The 22,065-nt window shown below is 41.3% G+C and overlaps 1 protein-coding gene across 3 annotated transcripts in view; it reads right to left on the bottom strand.

The window, feature by feature from the left end:
• Positions 1-22,065, bottom strand: part of FRMD4B (FERM domain containing 4B) — a 334,665-nt gene that overhangs the window by 262,914 nt on the left and 49,686 nt on the right. Inside the window, exons 2-3 of one of the 3 annotated variants that reach the window (XM_073787545.1) lie at positions 10,119-10,242; positions 7,117-7,313 (exon numbers count right to left, since the gene is read on the bottom strand). The exons of 1 other annotated variant lie outside the window; for it this stretch is intronic. The gene's annotated coding sequence lies outside the window, so the exon portion shown is untranslated. The remainder of the gene's footprint in view (positions 1-7,116; positions 7,314-10,118; positions 10,243-22,065) is intronic. One more of the 3 variants, XM_073787546.1, reaches the window with a different exon arrangement.

Here is a 22,065-nt window from a genome sequence, read left to right on the forward strand (position 1 = left end):
GCCTCTCTAAGTCCCTGGTGTTTGAGAGGGAGGGAGACTACTCTCAGCTCCAGGGGTAGAATGTGACTGGTCCCTCTGAGCATCACATTCTCCTGTCCATCACTGGTTTAGATCCAGGTACAGAATCCATGCTGGATCAATGGGATCTCACTGTGGGACTTCCTGCTGCAACTAATAAAACGGAGAGTTCCATTCACAATAGCCAAGACATGGAAACAACCTAACGTCCATCAACAGAGGAATGGATAAAGAAGATGTGGTACATATATACAATGGAATACTACTCAGCCATAAAAAAGAACAAAATAATGCCATTTGCATCAACATGGATGCAACTAGAGATTATCACACTAAGTGAAGTAAGAAAGAGAAATACCATATGATATCATTTATATGTAGAATCTAAAATATGACACAAATGAACCTATCTATGAAACAGAAGCAGACTCACGGACATAGAGAACAGACTTGTGGTTGCCAAGGGGGAGGGGGTTGAGGGAGGGATAGATTGGGAGGTTGGGGTTAGCAGACGCAAACTATTATAAATGGAATGGATAAACAGCAAGGTCCTACTGTATAACACAGGAAACTATATTCAATATCCTGGGATAAACCATAATGGAAAAGAATATTAAAAAAAGAATGTATAGGGCTTCCCTGGTGGCGCAGTGGTTGAGAATCTGCCTGCCAATGCAGGGGACACAGGTTCGAGCCCTGGTCTGGGAAGATCCCACATGCCGCGGGGCAACTAGGCCCGTGAACCACAACTACTGAGCCTGCGCGTCTGGAGCCTGTGCTCCGCAAGAAGAGAGGCCGCGACAGTGAGAGGCCCATGCACCGCGATGAAGAGTGGCCCCCGCTTGCCACAAGTAGAGAAAGCCCTCGCACAGAAACAAAGACCCAACACAGCCAAAAATAAATAAATTAATAAAAATAATAATAATGTATATATATGTATAACTGAGTCACTTTGCTGTACAGCAGAAATTAACACAACATTGTGTATCAACTATACTGCATTTAAAAAATAAATAGAAATTTTAAAAATTAAAAGGAGAGTTCCCTTTCCTCTGGGGTGTTGAAGAAATGGGAGCCAGCCAGGAGCTGCTAGGCAACGGCCCAGAGAGAGCCCCAATGAGGAAGAAAGCACAAGCAAAAGATGCGCTTAACTGGGCCTGAAGCTACCTCTGAAAATGCCAGTCAGACCAGTGAATAAATTCTCTTGTTGGCCTAAGCCATTCTCAGCTGATAGCTATTGCTCCTAGCAAAGAGCAAATGCTCCATAAACGTTAGCTACCATTACCGATAACACAAAAACAGATCAAATTTCTCCTGCTACTTTTTCTTCCCCTGTTTTGCCTGGATTATTTATTTGTTTTAAGGTTTTGGGGGTTGTTTTTAAATCACAGATAATTTCAAACAGATGCAAAAGCTTAAAGTATAATGAACCCCCATGAACTCCAACAATGATTAATTCATGGGTAGCCTTGCTTTGTCTGTGCTCTACCCATTTCTCCTCTCCCATGGTATTTTGAAGCAAATCCCCAACACATACCTTTTCATTCATATTTTTTTCAGATCCTTTTATAGTGTTTCCTTTTGTAGTAGGCACTGTCAGTGTTCTACCCATCATCCCTGTCTTCAATGAGTCCATCCAAGATTGTTCCTTTTCTTTCAAATCTTCCCCTACTCAGCCAGAGATGCAGATGTCACTCAAGCCCCTGCGGTGCACCTGTTTGGTCCAGGGTTAGTTCCATTCTAACTAACAGGAATGGGGTCAGGAATGTGCCTCAATATCAGCTGTTAACATATGAATGGGACACTGCTGGGAAATTTTTTGCTTCTGGGAACATTTCTGCTCTCCTAAGAAGCAGCCACAAATAAAATAGTCTCTCTTTCTTCTATGAATGTTGTCCAGCCTGGATGTGATGCTCAGAACTGGAATATTAACATTTGCCACTGGCTTGAAGATGAAGCTAATATTAAGTATGGCAATAAATGCTGCGGAGGGTGTAGAGAAAAGGGAACTCTCCTATACAGTTGGTGGGAATGTAAATTGGTGCAGCCACTATGGAGAATAGCATGGAGGGTTCTTAAAAAACTAAAAATAGAGCTACCATTTGATCCAGCAATCCCACTCCTGGGCATATATCTGGAGAAAACCATAATCCAAAAGGATACATGCACTGGAATGTTCACTGCAGCACTACTTACAATAGCCAGGACATGGAAGCAACCTAAATGTCCATCGACAGAGGAATGGATACAGAAGATGTGGTACATATATACAGTGGAATATTACTCAGCCATAAAAAAGAATGAAATAATGCCATTTGCAGCAACATGGATGGACCTAGAGATTATCGTATTAAGTGAAGTAAATCAGACAGATTAAGACAAATCTCATATGATATCACTCACATGTGGGATCTAATTTTTAAAAAACATATAAATGCACTTACTTACAATACAGAAACAGACTTAGAGATATCGAAAACAAACTTATGGTTACCAAAGGGGAAATGTGCGGGCGGGGCGGGTTATAAATCAGGAGGTTGGAATGAACATACCCACACTACTATATAAAAGATAGACTACCAACAAGGACCTACTACATAGCAAGGGAACTCTACTCAATATTCTGTTATAACCTATATGAAAAAAGAATTTTAAAAATATATGTATATGTATAACTGAATCACTTTGCTGTACACCTGAAACTAACAGATCATTGTAAATCAACTATACTCCAATAAAATTAAATTAAAAAAAAAAAATGAATGGCAGAGGACTGGGAGAAGGAAGTTGAGCCCTGAATGATACGATTTAGCGGCTAAATCAAACAACCTGAAAGCTTGCCCCGTCTCTGCACTTGCTGTTCTGAGAGTTAAAATTCTGCTTCACTGTTTAAGCCTGTGTGAATCCAGAAATCTGCTATTTGCTGCTGAAAGCACCCAATTTTGCCATCAATACAGACCCATACAGTTTGGGTTTAAAATTCCAGAGTGAGGACTCAGATTAGGATGATATAACAAAGATGCCCTAAAAGCAAGTCCCTTAACCCAGAAAAAAGTTCATTTCTTTCTCATAGAAGAGTTTGCAGAGGTGGTCCTGGACAGGTTAAGGTGGCTCTACAATCATCAGGACCAAGTTTCACCTGCATCCTTCTCAGGCCTCTTCCATCTTCTCATCTCCGCCAGCTGCTCTGCCTCCCACCAGCACATACACCCTCCAGCCAACAGGGAGAGACAGAGATAATGTGGATACCCAGTGCCTGCAAGGGTACAACCCAGAAATTAATCGCACACATCACAGCTCATTGGCTGGAGGTAACAACCAACTGCAACAGAAGGCTGAGAAATGTGGTTATTATTCTGGGTGGTCATATGTCCAGTTCTATTTCTACTAGAAAAAAAGGAAAAATAAATACAGGGGCACAGCTAGCAGTCTCCACTAGGGAAATAGCAGGGAGGGTTAACTGGATTCGTTTCAACGGACAACTTTTAATTAAAAAGACTTGAGAATGTAAACAAGATGTTCTTCAGCACTCTCCTGAAGACTGAACTGAGCCTATTTACTCAGAAATAGGTAAAATGATACATCCCTTTATTTTTTTTTGCAGTACGCGGGCCTCTCACTGTTGTGGCCTCTCCCGTTGCAGAGCACAGGCTCCCGGCATGCAGGCTCAGCGGCCATGGCTCACGGGCCTAGCCGCCCCGCGGCATGTGGGATCTTCCCGGACCGGGACACGAACCCGTGTCCCCTACATCGGCAGGTGGACTCTCAACCACTGCGCCACCAGGGAAGCCCGATACATGCCTTTTATCTCTCCTTTTTAGGTAGATCTCAGAAGGATTCCAACAGTCAGTAATCCCATATTAGCCCATGTACCTTGTGTACGTGAAATTAACAACTGAATTTCACCGATTTCCCTTAATTCCAAATCTCTTTTCCTCAATTAGGCTGCATAACTATGGTTTAATTATATTCTGTTTGATAGTCACCAGAATCCCATAACAAGCTCCTCTTTCACAATCCTATTATTAGTCTGGGTAATCCAATTTATGGAAAAATACAGACAAATAGAGAAAAATGACAGAGGTGGCAAGAAGCACAGCATTCTGCAGCCCAGCTGAAGTGGCTCTCAATGGAAGGTTTACAGAGTTAAGAAGCAGACTCTGATTCAGCGGCAGCAGGTTTTAAATGATGCCTGAGGAGCCACCAAAGCAAATCCCTTTCTCCATGGTCCCCTCAGGGTCAAGTACCATGTTTCAATTATAATTTCACCAAATTGACGTGATGCGGCAAATGTTCCAGATTAATAGTGGTACAGCACTGTTCTCCACGGGACAGAATCAAAAAATCTAGTTCAGAGGTTTGTTGAAATATACCCCAAGACACTCAGCTGCAAAACCCATTAAAGACTCCAAGATGATGGGAACATTTCTGATCTGTATTCCCCAAAGAGGTTACTTTGCAGAAAGCAAGTTTATTATTTATGGTAGCAAATAAAATCTCTCAGTGCAGCCAAGGAGGCTTCTGCAATTACATCAGGAAGGCACCATCATGCAGTCCATTATGGAAATCGTATCTACGTGAATAGGGAAGGCTATTGTTTTGCCAAAGACGCATATTTCTTTGCAGAGCATGCTCATGATGGGCTTGCGTGGAGACGATAAATTGTTTGGTTTGACTTTTCATTTCAAATGGCTCTATTCCTTGGAAGAGGACTTTGTACAGAAAGCCATTATCTTGCAAATTCTGCTTCAAATTATCAGTGGAGTTTTAAGAGAACATCTCATAGAGGCTTGCCATGGATCAGATGGCGACCGCCATACTGGGCATATGAGGAGTAGAGAGCTCCAAAGGACTGTGAGTTTTATCCATCCTGGTGGCTCTGTTAGCATTTTCAAGCCTTGAAGTGAGTCTCCGGGGAATTGTATTCTTAGCTAATTCCCTCCGCATATATTACCCTCAAGAAGTAAGTGTAATTTGGGATCTAACCTCCACATTTGAGGGGTAGCGCTCACTAATCCCTTATGATTCTAAGTAGAGGAGAAAGAACCTTCCCTAAAAGAGACGAAGGTTGGAGGAAAAACCTTTGGACCCTCTCTCCAGGGGTAATTTACCTAACAGGAATGGGAGAAGACCAATGATTAATACACGCATCTGCTTTCTTTGGCCTTTCCTCTTCCTAAACGGCATCCCTAAAGCAAGCCTGCACAATGCTACCTGCCCTGCTCCTGCGCTTCACAGGGGTGAGGCATGAGGGGTGAGGGGTGAGAAGTTGGAACCTTCTCTACAACTGGTGGGTAAGTGTCCACTCTACCCCGTCAACTCTTTCCAAGTTTGGGCTCCAAAGTCTAGACATGGGGATGGAAAATATCATAACAAAGACCATTTCGGCTTCAAGCCCACAATGTGGCCTCATCAGCAGCAGGGCTCCTATCTTGATCCCCATCTCACTCTTCACTCTGAACGTGTTGGGAATATGATTCACTTTCACAAACCCCAACGCCTGGCATGGCTTTCATGGAGTCATCTTGCCTTTGAGCCTGATTTGCCTCTCCAGCCACCTCTGTCTTCTTTCCTAGAGTCATCTAAGCACATATATTTCCATTTCTCCAACATCCTCATGTTTTTGTGTCTGTTGAGAATTCAGCTGGTGGTTTATAATCCATCTGCACAAGCATGGGTTTTTTAATAGTGAGCTTCATACAACTAGCGTAATTTATGAAATCTTGTCATTGCTGAATGTAACATGAAAATTTAGGTGGATGAAACAAATCAGCTTTAGGCAAGAGGTTTGAAGGAGTGATCCTACACCATGTTTAGTCAAGAGGGAGACAGCCTATCGAGTTCAATAAGTGAAGGCTGGTCTTGCTCCTGTCACCCTCAGCAAAATATTATCGATCTTTCAAGCCTCAGCTCTTAGGCACCTTTTCTCCCTAGCCTTCTACCACGTAACTTCTCTTCCCCTTTTCCAACCTCCCCTACACAATTCAAAAGTTAGAGATTCACTTGAGTCTCTGAAATGCAAATGCCCAAAGGATGGTAGAGCTCACCAGTCATTTATCCAATCGTCTCAATTACTTGCTGTCCTCTTGCTTCCTCATCTTGAGTCTGGTCTTAGCTCACGTACCTGCTAGCAACTACTAAGTACAAGTGACAGAAACCTATTCTAGCAAATTGAAGTTAAGAAGAAAGGAAGAAACGTGGTTCCCGGTACTGCTGTGAGCATTTCTGTCCCCAAAGCTATAAGTTTAAATACTACCTGTATAACAATGGCAAATGTTCAACATGGCAAAAACCAAAGAATTACAACTGGAATATATGTTCCAATACTATATAGCTCAACTGCCTTAAACTTCAGACCATTGTTGCACATCCTTGCGCTATTTTATTCATGTATTCTAGTCACCATTTAAGCATATTAAGCATATGCCATGTGAGGGGCAATAATGAACAAGAGAGACAGGGTTCCTGCCTTCACAGAGGCTACTGATTGATGGGGCAGATGGACGGTTGAACAAGCACTTAAAACAGGAATTAAATGCTATGAACAGAGAAAGGGAGGGTGGGAGGAAAGCCTATATAGCAAGAGCAATTCATCAATCTAGAGACTTTGTGGAGAAAGTCGCTTTTAAGCCTAGACCAAAAGGGTGTGTTAGAAGGAAAAAACAAATGTGTTGGTGTTAGGAGACAAATTCAAGTTACAGGACTGCCGTACAATAGCTATGTGACCCTGGGCATGTACCCTTGCCTCTTAGAGCCACAGTTCCTTCTCTGTAAAACAAGGGTTTGGAGAACTTAACCTGTAGGGCTCCTTCCATCTTTACAAGTCCCAAAATCCTGGAAGAGGTTGCTAATCAGTTTAGTGAGTCTTTAGTTGATCCTTTCTGACAAAAGGCAACTAACACAAGTAAGAGAAAATCAAAGAAATATCAGTTGGGAGGTTACAATGGTAAAATTGGTCAAACAAATAAACTCTGCAGTCAGACCATCATAGGTTCACGTCCAGTTCTGCCCCTTACTGGCTGGGTAACTCTGGGAATACTTCTTAACTTCTCAGTGTCAATTTCCTAGTCTGTGAAACGAGGAAAGGCTATTACTTACCCCATAGTGTTGTCGTAGGGTCTGGAGTCTGAGATATTGTATGTTAATTTCCTGGACCATAATTTCCTGGTCTATATTATTTTTTCTGCTCATAATAGTGTTGGTTCCTGCATGAGACTCAGACTGTGTAACGATCACTTGTCACCTATTAGGCCTTTTTTTGTGGCTACAGACGAATAAACTCCAATGTGAAACACCTGAAGCAAAAAAGGAAATTTAGGTGTATTCTGAGACTTTACATATCAGGGAAGCAGTAAGAAAGACAGGGAGGAAGCTGTGTCTCAAGAAGGATATAATCAGGGGCTCAAATGCCATGAGAAGTCTAACTCTCCCTCTGCATTTCTTTTCTTTTCTTTTTTTTTTTTTTTTTTTTTTTGGCCGCATTGGGTCTTTATGGTTGAGCGCGGGCTTTCCCTACTTGTGGCGAGTGGGGGTACTCTTTGCAGTGCACGGGCTTCTCATTGTGGTGGCTTCTCTTGTTGCGGAGCACGGGCTTCAGCAGTTGTGGCCATGAGCTCAGTAGTTATGCCTTGCAGGCGCAGGGTCAGTAGTTGTGGCGCACGGGCTTAGTTGCTCCGCGGCATGTGGGATCTTCCCGGACCAGGTCTCGAACCTGTGTCCCCTGCATTGGCAGGAGGATTCTTAACAACTGTGCCACCAGGGAAGTCCTTCCCTCTGCATTTCAACTTCAATCTTCTGGTTCACTGACCTTTTTTATACAGAGGAAAACTTGGCCACCGCAGCTCCCAAGCTTTACCTTTTACAATTTCAGTCCCCAGATAGAGAAAACCTCTACCTTCAAGGTCCCAAGTTCAAGGATCCCAGGGAGGAGCTCCAGTTGGCCCAGTTGAAGTCAGATCCCTGACCCTGGACAAACCAGCCCTCAACAGAGGACAGGGTACTGGTATATCAAATGACTGCTCCTACAGAAACCAGGGAAATAGGGCTTTTTTGGGCAATTCCCAAAAGATTGAGCAGAAAATCCCACAACTACTGACTAGATTTTTTAATGCAAACTGCTTCCATAAAGTGACGCCAAAGACACAAAAAAACTCAATAAACAAAACAAATTCTTTTAAAAGCTGAAATTCTTTTGGGGAGAAATATCATGAACTAGGTTTCAAAAATGTATATTCATTTGATTTGCTCATACCAAAATGTTCTTATGGGCCTGTAGTTCAACGCCCAAGTTCAAGTTCCTTAGACTTTCGTTTGCTTTCTTAGAGGATGAAGGGTAAAAGCTGCAGTGAGACAAAGCACTTTAAGAATACTCTAAGCAAGCACTGTTGCTGAGAGCTTTTCTGCAGCCCTAAGAATATCACAGAAATGAGTACGCTGGGAATTACAGGTCATACCCTGGAGACACGTGAAGTGTGTCTGCTCCTGTACTTAATGATGAAAAACACACTCCCACAGGTGACTGGTCCTGTGAGGATGACAAATAAAGAGTGAGAACGAGAAGGAAGGAGAAGCAGGAGAAAGAGAGAGACGAGGAAGAGGGGAGGCATGCGAGGCAGAGGGGGAAAAAATGAAGGAGCAAGATAGGAAAGTTAAGCCAGTCTGAGCTGGGGCACTGCTGTAACATCTTTCTTAAAAAAGCAAGTTCCACGCAAACATTTCACAGTGGAGGTTTTTCTAGATGCTCACACCAATTCTCCTCTGACTTAAGGATCAAAGCTTTCATCAACATCTTCTGAAGTACGTTGGAGGAGGCAGGAATTGCCGAATCGGTCCAGGGATTGCCAAAGTGTGGGCTTATGCTATTGCTTGAGATCACCTCGTGGGATCGCCAGCAGGGGTGCCTCAATAACACTACATTCCAGAGTAAAAAGTTAGCCCTTTTTGCTTCTCTTTCAATCCCTCTGAGTAGTCCTCAAAGAGTCTCAGTTAGGTGCTATTACATATTCAGCACTTCCCTAAAACCAAGTCTATCCCCTGTTGTACAGAGAAAAAGCAGAGCCTCTGGTGGCTAGGAGGACCTCAGTAAAACTGAATAACAAAGGTGTGTTTTCATTGCATTTAATATCCCAATAACCTTCCATTTTGGGCTAGAATTATTGGTCTTCCTTTTATAGTAGGCATGTAAAGTTACCTTTTAAGATTATTTTTGAGTTTTAAAAAAGGCAGCAAATTTAAAGAAAAGTATCAGGAGTGGTGGTCCCATATGTAGCACAGAGACAGGAAATACTCTTTTAGTCACTGAGCATGTATGATTGTGAGATTCCTGGGTCAAAAGAAGACCCCATGTTCCCAACCCGTGCCGATATGGGAGTTAATAGTCAAATAGTTTATGTGGGAAAGAGTGCTGATGTATTCTGAAACCTTTTCCAGAGCTTCACGTGTTTTACGAGTCTTCAGAGCTGCTTCCTTCCTTCATTGCAGCATTTTCCCTTACACAGTGCTTACACTGGTGACAATAATGATTACAACAACTTAGAGTCCTAAAGATATTTCCTCTTAAAATCTTAAGTCTACAAAGATACTGTGGAATCCCTGACAGAAGGGAAGTGTGCCAAGGTGCAGTGTTTGACTAATGCAAAGCAGAAAATGGACTGAAGAACTGCCTCCCTTCATGTCAATGATAAAACACTGGAAAATATGGGACTGTCTTGGGAACTGGCCACCAGTGGGCCATCTCCCTACATTTCATGCTGGGAAACTTCATGAGGAGGAGAAGACACAAAACCCTGAAAACTGCTGGTGGAAAAACAGTGACCTATCTCTTGGCCAAATCCTAAAAATGAAAGCAGTAAATGGTAACCAACTGTGGACCCGTGAAGTTATTTTTAAAATCAACCAAAATAAAACGGAAGATTTAGTTTCCATTATGATGACCTTATCAAAAGCCCTGAATTGATTACCTTATTTGAAAGAAAATGTCATTTAAAAATAAAATCCAGTTACAGCCAACAAATAAATAATGTAACCAGAACACTGATTAGTGAGGCTGTCCTGGGTTCGGCTTACAGATTTGGTTTTCCTTGAAATAAAATATGTCTTACCTTTCTTTTCCCTTTATATATGAAATCTTGACAATCACCTTTATTACATGCTCCTGTTTCTTTGGTCTGGTTCTTTATTTGAATTTCTCTTCTATTTCCTTATGGAACAGGTCTTTTAAAAATACTACCTGAAAAAAAAAAATACTACCTGAAATCCTTTTAAGCAAGAGGTGGCATTATTTTACGCAAGAAGTGAGAGGTTAAAATCACCTTAAGGCATTTATTTAGTACATTATACACACGAGCTCTCATGGGAGGTAGCATAGAAGGAATATTTTAATTTAATGATCTAACATTCAAGATAACAAGAAGAGGTAGTCATAAGGCCTTACAGAATTAACTGTCCAGGCAGATGTTCACAGGTGCTGGATGGGGGATATACATGAGTGATGGGGGAGACCCAGTACCAGGCATAGCTCAGTGCTGCTGTGCAAACACACACATCTTGGCCAAATGGGGGCAGCTTAAGGGAGCAATCACACATAGTTACCACCTGGGAATACACAGCCCTGCTTTGAATTTTTCCAAGTTGGCTGGAAATCTGATTCTTTAAATGTGATATATCAGAATTTTAACTGTTGGCACTAACTGAAAAATTTATTTAAACAAAACACAATGTGGATGAAAGAAAACATATCTGTAAACTGAATTTGGCCCATGGATTGACAGTTTGCAATCTCCACCATGGAACTAAGCCGTTAAGGATCTCGACTTGGACCTATCACTCACTGGGGAGTAACCAGAAGAAATAGGATTTTTACTGAGTCTTGAAAGAAAGGGAGATTTATATAAGAAGAAGGGAGGGAGAGTGGCAGATATACTACATGGGCAGCAAAAGGTAAAAGAAGCCCCAAAGCAGAAAGGCTCAAGGTCTGTTCAGGAAACACTAAACAGCGTGGTTTGGAAGAAGAAAAACTCGGAGGAAGTCAGAAAAAAGGCTTGGAAAGCAAGTGAAAGACAGATTGGACAAGGATTTTGAATATGAAGCAAAGAAGTTTAAGTTTTATCCTACAGGCAATGAAGATTTGGGGCTCTAGAGATTGATGTCATCAATGAGGTTTTCTAACAAAGTGAACCCAATCTATCTGGAAGAGAAAGAGACTGCAGGGGAAGAGACTGGTCAGAAGTTTAGTGCACTATTTCAGGAGAATCACGTAGAGGCAAGAGGAACGGAAATCTAGTAGATGAGACAGACCCATGGCAATGGATAAATTCACAGGACTGATAAATTGTTTGGTCTTTTATTATTTTTTTATGGATATACTATCTTATAAATATTTAAATTTCAAACAATGAGCAAGCATATACTGGCCCTAAGTTCAGATTTGATATAAACACAAATGGACAGACAACTTTTAAGGGTGCGATGTATTCAACAATTAGAGACAATCTAGTCGGTGGTATAATTTATCCATTTAAGACTGAACAGAGTTCCTTGGTTGTTCACAGAACCTCCCCTTGACTTCAGACTTGAGACAAACCGAGAGTGTCCGTCAGTATGCAAAACCACTGAATTCAGGACAAACGGTAACAGGATGGGTGGGCAACAGCCAATTCGGATTGTGTGGGCCAGTCTGAAGCAGCAGGGTTGGCTGGAGGCTGAAAATGTTGCAGCTGAAGTCCAGGATCTGTAGATTAGAGCAGCTGTTCTTGTTTCCAAACAAGTTCATAAGATGCTTTTCCCAAACAGGTGTATGCTCTTTTAAAATGTCAAAAATAATTCTTCTGTTTGTGACCTTTGACACCTAGTAGGTGTCCTGGTGAAAATATCCAGTAGGACATTTAGGGCCTGAGTTTAGGACACTGTCCAGGGATGCTGATTCAGTTTGGAGCATTAGCCACATAAAGATGGTCCAGGGAGAAACTTCCCAAGTGAAAAGTGTTAGAAAGAAGCATAAATCTTGGGAGGATGAGTGCTCAATATGTATGTTTCTTATAATTTACTTCAAAAACTTTGCTGAATTCAGAAGTCATTAGCCTGAGTTTGTGTGATTACATGATCTCAAATATCCATATATTCTAATCTATTCACATCACTGTATGCATCACCTAATTTAAATGTTCCCTTGTATCATGACTGTAAATCTCATCTCTTCAACCTAGGTTATGTTTTAAAGGAAGAAATGAAAGAACTAAAGAAAGGAAGGGGAAGGAGAGAGAGAGAGAGAGAGGAGGAGAGGCAGGAAGGAAAGAAGGAAGGGAGGGAGGGAGGGAGGGAGGGGAAAGGAAAAGAAATGAAAGAAAAAGGGAACTTCAGAAGAGATATTGCCCTGTCAGTGATGGTTAAGATGAAGCCCTATTAAATGTCTGAAAATGGCCTGAAGGATCTTTTCAGTACTATAAGGAAATAATACAAGAATCTTCATCCATAAATTTACTGCGGAGAAAATGAAGCCTCTTCAATCCAGAATTTACCTGACAGCTGCTTTACTACCCAACCAGAGCGCGGATCTCTGAAGCCTTCACACCATGTTAGAAAGATGCCGTAATTAAAAATGCATCCTCCTTAGGGCCCAGAAATAAACTCTAATGTTCATGGTAAATTGATTTTCTACAAAGGAGCCAACATAATTCAATAAGAATATTTTTTTCAACAAATTGTACTAGGACACCTAGATAAGTACATGAAAAATAATGAAGTTGGACACCTACGTCATAACATAAATAAAAACTAACGAAAAGTGTATCACAGACCTATATAAGAGATAAAACTCTTTGAAAAAACACACTATGAAATCTTTGTGACCTTGGGATTTCTTACATATGACACCAAAAGCACAAGCAAAAAAAGAGATTAACAAATTAGACTTCATCAAAACTAAAAAATGTTGTGCCTCAAAGAACACCATCAAGAAAGCAAAAAGATAACCCACTGTCTGGTGGGAATATCTGCAGATCATATATCTAATAAGGAACTTACCTCCAGAATATTAAATAAAACTTCTATAACTGAAAAATAAAAAGGCAAGTAGCTCACCTAAAATATAGACAAAGGATCTGAATGGACATTTCTCCAAAGAAAACATACGAATGGCTAATAAGCACATATGAAAATGTTTCAACATTATTAGTCATTAGGGAAACACAGATCAAAACCACAATGAGACACCACTTCACAACCACTAGAATGGCTATGATCAAAAAGACAGACAATAACAAGTATTAGCAAGGATGTGGAAAAATCGTCACCCTCACACATAGCTCGTGTAAACTGCTCGTGCAGCCACTGTGGAAAACAATTCAGTAGTTCCTCAAAATGTTAAACAGAGAGTTGCCGTATGACCCAGAAATTCTACTCTTAGGTAACTACCCAAGAGAAATGAAAACAAATGTCTACACCAAAACTTGTACACAAATGTTCATAGCAGCATTACTCATAAGAGCCAAAAAGTGGAAACAGCCCAAATGTTCATCAACTGATGAATGGACAGATACAATGGAATATTATTTAGCAATTATAAGGAATGAAATACTGATGGTGTTATAACATAGAAGAACTTCAAAAACATTCTAGGGCCATCAGACAAGACCACATATTGTATGATCCTATGTATATGAAATGTCCAGAATGAGCAAATCTGCAGAGACACGAAGTAGATCAGGGGTTGCCTAGGGCTGGGGTGACTGGAAGAATGGGAAGGGACCGCTGGTGGGTACAGGATTTCTTCTGGGGGGTGATGAAAATGTTCTAAAGTAAGATTATGGTGATAGTTGCCCAACTCTGTAAACATACTAAGAGCCAGTGAACTATATATTTTAAACCGGTAACATTTCAAACGGATAAACACATCTCGTGGGATGTTACCTCTCACTAAGGCTATTTAAAACGTACCTTCACACCATATACTGCATGACGTTTTCAGCACTAGCCAGACAGCACCTGCTATTCTTCTTAGTCTCCTTTCATAAGGACCTTTGCCCCGGTTCTTCCCTTTCTCGGGAATGCCTTGATTCCGTTCAGTACAATCTGGTTCCTCTCATCTTTCAGAAGAGCTTAAACGCTCCTGTCTCTCAAACGTGCCAGGCTTGTTCCCGTCTCAGGCATCTGCAACTGTGCTTCTTCCTTCTACTCTGAAAACTTTTCTCCCAGACCTTTGCCATGACTGCCTTCTTTGCAACCTTTTGGTCAATGCAAAAGAGAAGCCTTCTGTAGCTCAAGCAGCCCATAGTCACTACTTACCACTCATTGTTTTGTTTCTGGAATGCGTTTCTATTAGGTTTGTTTCCATATTCGCATTTGTATCAGCTTACGGCTTTACTGTGTTACACACTAGAGCATACACTCCCTGAGGGCCACAACGCTGCCACAGCTGTCTCCACCACACCAGGCCTAAAATTAAGAGTGGTTGGCCGACCACCTTTTAGGCTGAACGGAACACAAGATAAGATTGCCTGCTTCAGGCCCTGTAATAGGGTGGGAAAAAAAAGAGAGCCTTACTCCCTCTCCAAAACCACCCTCATTCACCCTCAACCCCCACCAGAAAAAGAAGAGCAAGAATTTCCTCAACATTTTACATGGAAAACCTCCCCATAAAAGACTAATTTCAGGAAACTAGAGTCCTCTTCATTTGAAGGGCCAGCACTGGCTTGACGAAAATTATGTTTCAGGAAAACTAGTCTCAAGCAAGACCCACGAGACGAAAGGGAGAAAGGGAGGCTTGCGTACCTCCCCGATCCACAAGCCTCAGGGAGAAATGACAGAGGCCAGCTTGCCCTTCTAATGAAAGGAAAAGCAAAGCCGAGCTCAAACAATAGGTGTCAGGAAGCCAGGCGGTGTTGTACTCAGTTTTTCCTTTCATTGAGGCGGTCTCCAGTTAGCGACCCCCTTGACAAAATGATGATCACTCAGGAAACAAAGAGGTGAATGAAGCAGGGCTTATTGTGGAGTTCTCGAATGTAGAGCTGCCTTTGTGTAGCTAGTTGCAAAGCATCAAGCTCTTCAATATTTAAAAAAGAAAGAAGGACAGAAAGGGAGGGAGGAAGGGAAGGAAAGAAGGAGAGGGAAAGGGACAGAGAGAGAGAGAGAGCGCGCAGACCAGAAAAAAAAGGAAAAGAAATAAAAGCAAGAGTATACTCCCATCTAATACTTTCAGATAAGAAAATCAAAAGAAAGAAAATGCCACCTATTTAGAATTGAAGAAACTTTGTGTAACAGCACCAGTTTTTTCTTTCAGCTTTTTATGTATTTTTTTCCATCTGAATCTTTAATCCATTAAGAATTAATTTGGTATATGTTGTATGGGGAGATGCTATTTTTTCCCAGCTTGTCAATTCTCCCAGCACTAGTTTTGAACAATGTATCCTTTCCTGGATAATTTCACCTTTATCACATGTTACAATTTTATAAACATAACAAGAAGAATTTACTGTATAGCACAGGAAACTATATTCAATATCTTATAATAACCTATAATGGAAAAGAATCTGAAGCTGTACACCTGAAACTAACACAATATTGTAAATCAACTATCGTCAAATTTTTTCAAAGCGCCCTTTTTTCATCTCCTGAACTATTTATTTCTCTTCTGCAAAAAAGAAAAGAAACAGCTAAAGTTAAGAAAACAAAGCCATTCAAATGATGCTCCATTCCTTTTTAACCTAAGACAGTGTTAGTGAACAGCACAGTCAGTAAGAAAAATGTCAGAAGTCCTTCGCAATTTACCTGTTACACCAGGAGAGACGTCACATCCAAATACCTCACTGATACACAAGCCTCAGGCCAGATGCGCAAGAGACAGGAAGAGGGAGTTTGGATACAGCAAAACTGTATCCATGTCTCGGGCATGAACGTTTGCAGACTAGTCTTACATCTGAATGACCACTAAATATTTAAGACCAGCATTCAGGAAATGTTCTCATGCTCAAACAAGAGGAGACCAGAGATTACAAAAGGATCCTTGCACCTAAGCTCCCACTTCCCCCTCCTCCACCCTTCCCCCACACGTCCCAAGACAGTCTGCCAAGAACAAATTTAGTATCAGCTTATCATAGGCTCTAGACAGCCCTGCAATTACATCCTGCCCTGGCAGGAAACTGAACCTGGCAATCAAGACTCCCTTTTGTCTCTGATTTCTACATCTTGCCTGTTTGGGGAAGCGGCAGAGCATGTGGAATGACCACATGCAGAAGTGACAGTTTCCAAGACCTAGTTTGAGCATGCAAGCTTGGGCAGCTGGCTGTTAGTAAGGATACAAAGCATCTAACAGTCCCTGGCACCTGGTAACAACTCAGTAGGGGTTAGTTCCCTTTATATAAGGTTTCTGAGATTTTCCGCCAGTAGATGGGTTTATAATGCCCTAGAGGACAAATGCAAATGGCCAGGTGCCCACAGCACAGCAGTGGTTAAGAGCACAGGATTAGAATTCAAGATCTGCATTTCTGGGACTCCTCTGGTCAAATTCCTCTTCATGACCTGAAAACGCCTTAATACTCAGGTTTCACATAATGACTCTCTTCCAGCCCCTTGACACAAAGGGGAAACTGAAAACTTGTTGTCACACTGGGTTCCATGCGTCCCCGACCACCATTTCTACATATTACAACATAGGGATCGAATGCTAATGTCTGTAAAGATTTCTAAGGGAAAATTTGGGCAAACGTTTCCTTAAGAACATGGTGGAAGCCCTGGCCATTTGGTTGGCTTCAAGTGAGGACAAAGAGTTAAGACTAGACATCACTGCAGGTGATCACTTGTGTCGTGATCACTTGTGTCCCAGGGGAGGTAATAAAAGGGTCAGAGCATCTCCTTCCAAAAAAGTCACACGTGTCATTACACTTGTTCCATCCTCTGGCCTGGAGAGCCACACCAGCTCTGGAGCCAGGACCGCTCAGACGTAGAAAAACAAATCCCCCCATTGCCAGGAGCTGTGAACAATGGAGACCATTCACATGTTGCTGGCATAACTAGGTTAGAGCAGTGACAAATCTTTGTTTTCTTATTGTTGATTACATGACTTTGAGTTTAAAAGAATTCAAGACCTACTCCTCTAGAGAATAAACCCATCTCTAATTCGGGCAAGACTTTAAAACAATAGGTTCAAATTCCAGCTCTATAACATCCTAGCTGGGTGGCCTCGAGGGAGTTTTTTGGTTGTCCTGTGCCTCAGTTTCTCTATCTATAAAATGGGGATAAGAGCAGTTCCCACCTAATAGTACAGGATCGAGTGATACTATATACACTGTATAAATGATGAGACACTGCGTGCAAAGTGCCTGGCCCAGAGTGATGGCACCTTATGATGGATGGTGGCTACAGCATCTTAGGCACTCTCCCAAAGAAGGACCAGACAGTGAAAATACACTTAAATTACCTGATGTCCCAGTAGTAATTTGGCCTCAAGGAAACTTGCCCAGCCTGCTCTGAGACTGAGCCCCATCGATCAGATTGATTAAAAACAATAAGAGAGACATTATCAAAAAATAACAAATATGGAAGGACTTCTATCAAGTTCTATAGCTGAATTCCAACTAGACGACAACATCTGTTTTAAAAAGAAAGGTTTTATCTCCTGTTCCATAAAGCTACCTTATATTATTTTTCTACTTCGTTCACAAAAGAGAAAAGGGAGAAATATGCTGAAGAGAGAAAACAATCTTTAAAGTCTTTGAGTCAGTCAAACGCTATTTGGCAGAAATCAAATGCAGTACAAGATAGTGAGGAAGCAAAACCATTGTTTCTGAACCAGGGTAAATAAAGCAGTTTGCTCTGAGTTTTGAATTAAGAATCAAAGGTTATCCACGTGGGAAATCCCTGTTTTATAGATTTCATGCCTTGAGTTTCATTTTGCCATGAGTTGGAACACATGTACAATTACTGTATCAACTCCAAACATCTTTATTTCCTAAGAGAAATATGATTTTTCACAAACTAATTTTTCTTATCTCTGAAAAATAATCTATACATTTTCCCACTATTTTAAACAAGTTCTGATAATATAGTTTTAGGACTTGGATCTATAGTTCTCTAAATTCTCTAAATTATCGAAATATCTCTGGATCAAGCCAGACCATCAGAAGGCTATGAACCTGGGTTATTCTTGACTTCACAGAATCATATTTTATCTTTACACCCCTGGCTTTTATCAAAGGCTGATACATGAAACACCATGATGACAAAGACAAATGTACAAGGGTACCCACTGCAGCACTGTTCACAGTAGGAAAAGGTTAGAAATATTCTAAATCAATAGGGTACTGGTTAAACGGATTAAGATACATCCATACAATAGAATACCATGCGGATATTAGACGAAATGACACAGCTTTATAAGTACTGATATGGAAGGACTTCTAATATATATTGAGTAAAAAGATAATGTGCAGAACAACATATATAGTGTGCTAAAAATCGAAATACACGCACACACTTACACACGTATGCGCTTACACACATACAAACATGATTGCACATCTTGAAATCAATGCTTGTCTCTCAAGAGAGAATCTCAGAGACAGTGATTAAAAGCAGACAGACAGACCTTTTCACTGAATACCTTTGCATACTCTGAGTTTACCACATGTGTCTTTTACCTACAAAAAAAAGTAAACCAAAAAAGAATGGCTGTTATGAAGTTCATTCTGGCGGTGTGTGTCACACACACCAGCTCTTTAAAACGCTAATAGGTGTCCCACAAAAAAAGATTTATGCTCTACCCATCTTGGGGTTTCACAATGCATATTCCAATAGTAGAGTCTCTGAGAAGGTCCGCAGTCTACAGTGTGTGTGACTTAATATAACCCAACATTTCCCAAATTTCTTAATCCTAGAAACTCTCCCTCTCCCGTTTTTTTGAAGGGCATTTTCTCTGAACACCACACCTTGGCGAGTATAACACTGCAGCATTTATTTTTTAAAGGCTTTGGTCACCAAGGTATGCACCATCTCTGATAGGTAAGAATTTAGCAGTAGGGTTACCTTTGTTTACTCTTAGGAATGACTGTATTTCCTATGCTGTAATCTGAAGAAGTCTGTATTGAATTGGAATTTTTTTACACCTTGTCTGCCAGGAGGCACAGAGCAATGATGTCTCAACTTTCTCATCCTTAGGATGGGCATATTAGCACCACCTTTGTGGGTAGTCACGAGATTGAAATTGGATATCTTATATAAAAACGTCTCTCATAAGAGAGATCCAGCACTTACGAGCCCCTGCCAGACTTCTTCTCATCTAGGCAACAGTCTCATAAATGCACGTTGTTATTCTCAAGAGGCAGTGAAGTAAAGATCAAGGCAAATCCATTAGCATCACTGATGACAACACCAGAGAGCCTCAGGGGGTGCGGTTGGACGGTCTTTGTACGAAGAGCGGAGTATTTTAATCAGCTCTGTTGCTTGTGACCAGAAAGGTCAGTGGAGGAAGAATATCTGGGGGTGAGGGCAAGGGCAAAATCAGCTGTCCTAATCACCATGATTCAACGAATACTTTTCAGGCTTTGGAAAGATTAAACGCAGTGGTAAAGGAGGAAGCTCTCTTACCTGCAGAGACCATTCTATTTGTAAACATTATCCAGGATTCACAATGACAAAGGCTTAAGCTTGGTGTATATCCACCAGCTGCCTTCTCTGCAGGATCCTTTCATATAATAAAGAAAAAGGGTGAGTAGATTTTCCCGAAGAGGCCACCGCAAGAGTTTAACAGCTATGTTGGATTAAAAACCACAGCATGTAGAAAACAAACTTTCACGTACTTCCAAATTTTTTTTTTTTTTTTTGGCGGTACGTGGGCCTCTCACTGTTGTGGCCTCTCCCGTTGCGGAGCACAGGCTCCGGACGCGCAAGTTCAGCGGCCATGGCTCACGGGCCCAGCCGCTCTGCGGCATGTGGGATCTTCCTGGACCGGGGCACGAACCCGTGTCCCCTGCATCGGCAGGCGGACTCTCAACCACTGCGCCACCAGGGAAGCCCCCAAATTTTTAAAGAAGGGGGAAAGTCAGTTTGGCAATAACATATTTTAAATAAATAAGATTATGAGCCTAATGATACTTAGCTGCCTATGGGCTGTGAAACCTTGGGTCTAAATTCCACTGACACAAGACATTATTTTTCTGGTTGTCAACCACTTCTAGGAGGCTGGTAGGGGATACATATACTTAAAAGGACAAAGTGAGACAATTTAAAGAGACGATCTACCACTTACAAGTCTCTGCCAATTTTCCTTAATGCCAGACGGCAGGGAGGTTTCTAGTTGAAAATGATAAAGACTGATATAAGTAAATACAATGTGCTCCCTTTAGGAATATCACTGTCCATCAGAGCCTCTGACACCCAACATAGGATAGAATTCCCGAGAATGGTTCTCTAGAATATTAGAAATTGTAAATACCTCCAGGTGTCACAAGGAATACAAAAGTTTTGTAGTTCATACGATGAGGAAGAAGGAAGTCATTAATGTGCTCAAATGAGAGAGAAAGTCTGGATTAGAAGTGCTTGATAGTCAAAAGTCTGGAAATTATATGACCCAGAATTTTCAAGTCTAGGAATGCATTCAAAGGAAATAGTTAAGATTAATCTATAAGATTATTCATCATGGAAACAACTCAAATGTTCATCACTGATGAAAAGATGAATAAAACGTGATATAGCCACACCATGGGATGTTTGGCAACAAAAAGGAATAATGACCTGATAGTGCTACAAGGTGGGTGAACCTCAAAAAACATTATGTAAAGTAAAAGAAACCAGTCTTCAAATACAACAGACTGTATGATCCCATTTGTAGGAAATGTCCAGAATAGACAAATCTACAGAGATAGAACGTAGATTAATGGTTGCCTGGCCTGGGAGAGTTGAGGATGGCGGTGACTACCATGGGTGCAGGGTTTTTTTCTTTTTAAAACATTTGTTATTTATTTATTTATTTATTTATTTATTTAGTCTGCATTGGGTCTTTGCTGCCTGCGTGCGGGCTCTCTCTAGCTGCAGTGAACAGGGGCTACTCTTCGTTGTGGTGCAAGGGCTTCTCATTGCAGTGGCCAAGCTAAGCTCTTGTTGTAGAGCACGGGCTCCAGGAGCACGGGCTTCAGTAGCTGCAGCACGTGAGCTCAATAGTTGTGGCTCGCAGACTTAGCTGCTCTGCAGCATGTGAGATCTTCCCGGAAGAGGGATCAAACCCATGTCCCCAAATTGGCAGGCAGATTTTTAACTACTGAGCCACCAGGGGAGTCCCAGGTGCAGGTTTCTTTGTGTAGCAACAATCATGTTCTAAAATTAGATTCTGGTGATGGTCACACAACTCTGAACACACTAAAAATCACTGAATTGCACACTTTAAGTGTGTGATTTGATGGTACATAAACTACATCCCAATAAGCCTGTTAAAAAAGACTTTTCATCACAGTGTTGTTTAAAACAGAAAAACCAAATGATCAACAACAGGGTTGGGTGAAAAAATTAATCTGAGCCTGTTATACTCTACAGCCACTAAGAATGGGTCCACAAGAGAACACACAATATGATTCCAATTATGCAAAATACGTATGTGTGTACACAGAAGCTTTAGGAAAAGGTCTAAAAATAGGCCAACAAGTTCCTTTACAGCGATAATATATGATCCTGTAGGATTATGGATGATCTTTTTACTCTTTGCTGATTTAAAGACAATGATGGTTACTTTTGTGACAATAATCACATGTAACATTTTACTGAGTCCTGAGGGCACGCCAGGCAGAGCCTGGGTTAAGTGGATATAGTGCATTTAATCCTCCAACAGCCCTATAATGCAGGCGCTATTAACTGCTGTCATCCCACAGAAGAGGATACTGAGGCTGGAAAAAGTGAATTTACTCAAGGTAGCGCAGTCTGCGTGGCAGCAAATACTAAGTCTTAACTGGTGGTCTCCAAAGTGGGGAGTGTACACCCCCAAGAAGGTGTGCAAGATGGGGTATGGAAATATATATTCTTATACACTTAAAATATATATAAAAACTTCTATTTATATATTTTGATCTC

Source organism: Tursiops truncatus, chromosome 10 (genome assembly GCF_011762595.2).
Source record: "Tursiops truncatus isolate mTurTru1 chromosome 10, mTurTru1.mat.Y, whole genome shotgun sequence".
Taxonomy (NCBI): Eukaryota; Metazoa; Chordata; class Mammalia; order Artiodactyla; family Delphinidae; genus Tursiops; species Tursiops truncatus.